At 41.0% G+C, this 5,640-nt stretch overlaps 1 pseudogene; it reads right to left on the bottom strand.

The window, feature by feature from the left end:
- Nucleotides 1-315: 315 nt before the first annotated feature.
- Nucleotides 316-1,459, bottom strand: LOC102485855 (olfactory receptor 6T1-like; annotated as a pseudogene).
- Nucleotides 1,460-5,640: the final 4,181 nt, after the last annotated feature.

The following is a 5,640-nucleotide window of genomic DNA, read 5'->3' as shown; positions in this document are numbered from 1 at the left end:
TGAACTGCACAGTCAGCCATGTGGGATCTATCTGCCTTCACCACCACACCACGGACTGGCCATGCCCAGTGTGTTTGTCAAGCCAACATGGCTGGACTCCAACCTCAGTCAGCTGTTGGAGCTTCACTGCTCTGCTAGGGACTGATCTGAGTACTGCTTAGCATCTCATCCCCCAGTGTAAAGGAAGACTTTCTCTATCTTGTGACCCTCAGAGTTTCCTCGTAGCAGTGGGCTGGAGCAGACTCAGAGCATCTCCCAGTGCTTGCTTGCCTCATCCCCCAGTGTAACAGGAAGGCTTTCTCTATCTTGTGACCCTCACAGTTTCCTCACAGCAGTGGGCTGGAGCAGACTCAGAGCATCTCCCAGTGCTTGCTTCATCTTGTCGTTGAGGAGACTGAAGACGAATGGGTTCAGGAGGGGCATGAAGATACAGCTCCAGACAGAGACCTCTTTGTTGAACAGGAGGGCCAGAGCCTGACAAACAGATGTAAAAAAAGATGGAGCTGGGGAGGGACAGGGAGGCAAAGCATTAATGGCACAAAGAGGTGTGGTATTATCTGTTGAAGATATTTTGTAGTTTTATCAACAGTACTAGGGAGAAATGTTCACCTGTTGAAATATCCATTTTGTAAGAGAAATAATAATGTGATTGAATGTATGGAAGAAAATGAAATTTTAAAAAATGGGCCTGTCATAGACAATAACCACCACCGTGAGGTGCAAGGTGCAGGTGGAGAACGCTTTCCTTCTCTCGGCAGTGGTGGGGGTCTGGAGGACCATGACAAGAATGCAGGCATAGGAAACTGAGGTCAGGCCCAGCGAGCCCAGCAGCACTGACGTGGAGAGCACAAAAGTCACGAGCTCCAGCAGGCAGGTGTCCCTGCAAGATAGCTTCAGCAAGGGCCAACTGTCACAGAAGAAGTGGTCGATGCCATTGGGGCCACAGAAGGGCAGGCTGGCCATGAGGATGGCAGGGCAGAGGACCCAGAGGAAGCCAGCTAGCCAGGAGGCCAGCACCAGTTGGGAACAGACACGGCCACTCATCAGGGTCTCATAGTGGAGTGGGTGGCAGATGGCCAGGGAACGGGCCAGCGACACATGATGGCTAAGAGGAAGAAGTCCATGGTGCCTAGAAGGAAGTAGAGGTAGGACTGAACTATGGAGCTGGCAAGTGAGATAGTGTGATCCCCCGTGAGAGTGATGACCAGCATCTTGGGAACCACAACAGAGACCAACAACAGCTCCAGGAAGGACAGGTTCCTCAGGAAGAAGTACATCTGTGTATACAGGCAGTTATCCACCCAGCTGAGGGCAATGATGAGCCGGTTGCCTGTGGCTGTTACTACGTAGTCCACCATCAGCCCCAGGACAACAGGGCCTGCAGGATGTGATTCCTGGGGAATCCCAGGAGGACAAACCCTGTTACCTGGGTCCAGTTTTCAGGGCACAGCTTCAGAAACTTGCAGGGGAAATGAAACAGAACTTTGTAGCCAATCTATAGCTACTAGTCATTGTATACCCAGTCAACAAAACAGGGCTGAGTGTCCAGTACTTCCTCACATTCTGAGGGACAGTAAACAAGAAATCATCCCCCAGGGAGGATGGTAATGCTGCAATCCCTTCTAGCATGTATGCTCCTTGGAGCAACAGAGAGAGAGAGAGTAAACAAGAAATCATCCCAAGGGAGGATGGCAATGCTGCAATCCCTTCTCCTCTGCTATCCTCTTGGGATTTTGGCACTCATGTACAAGTGCCCAGCATGTGTTTCAAGCTGCTGGGTCAGGGACTCTAACCACAGTTGACCATGTGGGTGTTCAGCACCTTAAGCACTGCACCACCTGCTGGCCCCATGCTGAAATATATTTCTTCCTGTGAGTGATTTCCAAAGAGCGAAACAAAATGAGTGATTTTCAAAGAGAGAAACAAATTTCAATAGCAAGTGGTATAGCAATAATGAGGATGACACACTGATTGTGTATTAGAAAATTTATATACAGCTTTCTTTTCTTCCCCCTGTCATCCTTAAAAGTAGACTTTACTGGTCACATAGATAAGGAAAAAATGACTGAAGAAGAATAAGTAACTGTTTTATGATCAAATAGGGAGCATGAGGTAGAGGCAGGCTCTCATCCCAAGCCTCTGTGATGCCCAGACACATGCTACTCCACTGTTTTGGTTAGTTAGTCACATGAACAGGGTGGCCTTCAGGAATCTAGAAGAATGGAGGGTCGAGAAGATCTCACAGGATAAATGCACCAGGAATAAAATTGTCCTGGTATCAGGAACTCTTGTTTCAGTATTTGTGACCCTTATGTATCCCGTCTTAACATAAAATAAAAGAATTTTAAGGGCCAGCAGATGGCATAGCAGTTACATCATTGGACTCCCACATTACTGCCCATGGTTCTAGTCCTGGACCCAGTGGCTTAAAACTGTTAAATTAAACTACTTTGGCATAAAATGGCCACTGTATTCCCACACTTGAATCCCTACAGATAAGCCAAAATTGTATATATTAAGCTGTTTTTCTGAGCTAGTTGCTAGGTTACAGACAACCACAGCACCTTTTAAACTGTGTTCACGCAGACAAACTTGAGAGTGTAACCAACCCAAATTGCTACCCTACCTCATTCTTTCACTTTCATTTTTGTACATTACTTTCCCATTTCTGCACGTCATTACACTTTTCTGAAAATTAAATATCACGTTACCATGAGACTATGTGGAGTTGTCCAGAGGTGGTCAGGGACAGCTGCCCAATTTGAATTGAGTTAAGATTTGCTCAATTAAAACTCCACTCGGGGCCAGCAGATGGGGTGGCAGTTATGTCTCTGGACACATGGCTGACGGTGGTTCCAGTCTCATACCCAGTTGCTTGAAACTCATGCGAGGTGCATGTGCATGAGTGCCCAAGATCCCACTCTCATAGCAACTGGGGATTGTGGGTAAGTTCTTTCTCATGTTTGAGCTCCATGGACTTATGTTTAGAGCTCTCTGAGTTTTATATGAGCACATTTTGGTCCACACTAAATTTGGAGTTGCAACAAAAACTGGACTGAGTCCAGGATTGGATTGGATTAGGTAATTAACAGAATTGAATCCAGTTGTCTGATTCTGTCAAAAACTCATAGTAAGTGGCTATTACTGTGGCTAATGCAACAAAATATTTTTATGTTCAACATCTTAGCTTTCTTTTTATTTTTTGCATACTTTTTAAAAAAGCATTGGCTAAATTGGTCAAGAAAAGCTCAGAGCCAATATCAGAATAAATTATTTCCCACTTTGGTTCTTCTTGGTTTAAAGAGGCTAAAAATTTATATAAAAAATAAAATTCCTAACTCTAAAAATTGAAGTACTTCCTGAAAGCACTGAGCTTCATGGCTCCTGTGACCTAGCCATTTTTGGGAAACAGAAATGAAGATTTCCCACTGATAATTCGGCCTCCAGCACAAAAAACTCACGTGGTAGGAAGACCCCTTTCAAGACTCCTGTCTCTATACCAGCCTCCTTTCTCTGTACCCATATTTGTCTCTCTCTACCTCTGTCTCTGTCTTCTCTCTTTTTTAAAATGTTTGCTTTTTAGATTTTTGCGTGGTGCTTGTGCGCCATGCGGTTTTCTAATTTTGGGGTTTTACTGACTTTTTTTAAATATTAATTTTTTCAGTTTTTTGAAATTTTTTCTCTTCATTTTTTCTTCTCTTTTTGTTTCTTGTTTGTTGTTGGCTGTTGTTGCTGTTGTTTCTCTCTTTCTGTTTCCTTTTCTGCATGCTCCTCGATACTCAGATTGAACTTTTAAGTTAGGGAAGAAACCAACCATCCACCAGATGACTAGAAATCGCTGCAGGACCACAAGAAATATGGAGAAGCAGAAAAATACCTCTCCTCCAAGGGAAAAGGATAACTCCTCTTCATCCACACACAGTTCAATGGAAATCATGGAAATGTCTGATAAAGAATTCAGAACATTCATACTGTCTGGAGATGTATATTATATCCCAGAATTCAATCTAAAAGATCAAACCACAACAGAAGAAAGATTAAGTACATGAGACTGAACTAATGAAACAACATTCTGTGACTTGACTAAAATATTGCTACTTTTCTTCTAAGCTTTGTTGTCTGGTTTTAAAGGATTTTTGTCCTGTCTTGAGCTGTCAATAGATTCATGTACCTCCTATTTAAACAGAATACTAACCTGTTTCTAGACTTTAAGTTGCAAGGAAATATCGTTACCAGTTCAAAACTGGTTTTCTTGAAATTACCAGCTGAACTTGCTACTGAAAGTAGTTAGATTACTTATGATACTGTGTGATCAACAAAATGTTGGGGGAAAAGGAATTGAAGACAACTGTATATAGCAGAGATAGTGTAATAAGAGAGTGGGAAAGGGCAGAGGGTCAAACATGGGGTAAAAAACATATATATACATATACATATATATGAAAGTAGAAATGGAATATTATTGATAACATGCATGATTAAGCCACTATGCAGTTTATTCTAGATGGGAAACCACATTTAGTATGTTGTGATGATGCTCAAGGAATGAATGTTAAGTAATTAAAAAAAAAAGTTTCAGGAGAAAAAAAAAACAGTAAAACTGTTCTTATCTAAATTTTAAAAAAATGCATATTTGATGACTGCAGTAAGCTATGTAGCCCCAGCTAGGTGCTACTTTATAGTATGTTCATTCTACTCACTGAGGTTTATGCCTAAAGTCAGACTTGGGTTCATGTATAGGTATATATCAGTTGCACTTGATATTGGAAATATTTAGACTAATTAAGTTCATTAGCAAATCAATTAAATGGGAAGGGGGGGAAGGCATAGAAAGCAACCATGGATACCAGAGACAATGTGGGAGGAGGGTGGGTAGTCCTGTTTATCCCGAGGGTGGGACATGGCAGAGGGTGAGAGGGAATCCAGGATGGCAAAAACAAAAAAAGCTAAGTATACAAGACATAAGAAATGGAAAATTATGTGCTGATAACATGTATGTTGATGTGCTTGATTGAGCCAATATACATTGTATTTTGGATGGAAAATTTATTTGTATGCTCTAATGATGTATAGTGAATTAATGTAAAAAATAAATAAATTTAAAGAAAAAATTAAAAGAAAGTGCCAGTATTTATAAAGTTTTGAGATCTTAGTAACATAATTTAAAATTACTATGGCCATTAAGAATTCCCTGGGGCTAGCTGATGGTGTGGTGGTTGAGATGCTGGACATGGTCAACAGTTTGAGTCCTGGATCCAGCGGCATGCTTTCTCACTTTCCCTTTCATTCTCTGTCTCTCTCTGGTTGGGTTAAAAAATAATAATAACAAATAAAGTTAAATGAATAATTCTTTAAAAATTAAGAATTTCCAATTTAGTACTATCCAAGGATGCCTATTAGTATGCAGAAGCTTCTAAAAGAATTAATTTTATTTTATCTCTTTTAAGACTCTTTAGAAATAAATAATACACTTAAATGACATAAAAATGTTCTGCCAAAGTTTTTGCTTTATTACCAGCCTGTCCAAAGCAAAAAAAAAACTAAATGAGAGTTGTAAAAATGGTTTACAATATACCTACAAATCAAACTGAGTTGTTTCTTGTTCAGAGATATCCATGCTGAGTTACAAGCATTAGAAAT

Source organism: Tupaia chinensis, unplaced genomic scaffold (genome assembly GCF_000334495.1).
Source record: "Tupaia chinensis unplaced genomic scaffold, TupChi_1.0 Scaffold000210_1, whole genome shotgun sequence".
Classification (NCBI taxonomy): domain Eukaryota; kingdom Metazoa; phylum Chordata; class Mammalia; order Scandentia; family Tupaiidae; genus Tupaia; species Tupaia belangeri.
Note: the sequence above shows the minus strand (reverse complement) of the source record. Positions and strands in the feature narration are given on the sequence as shown.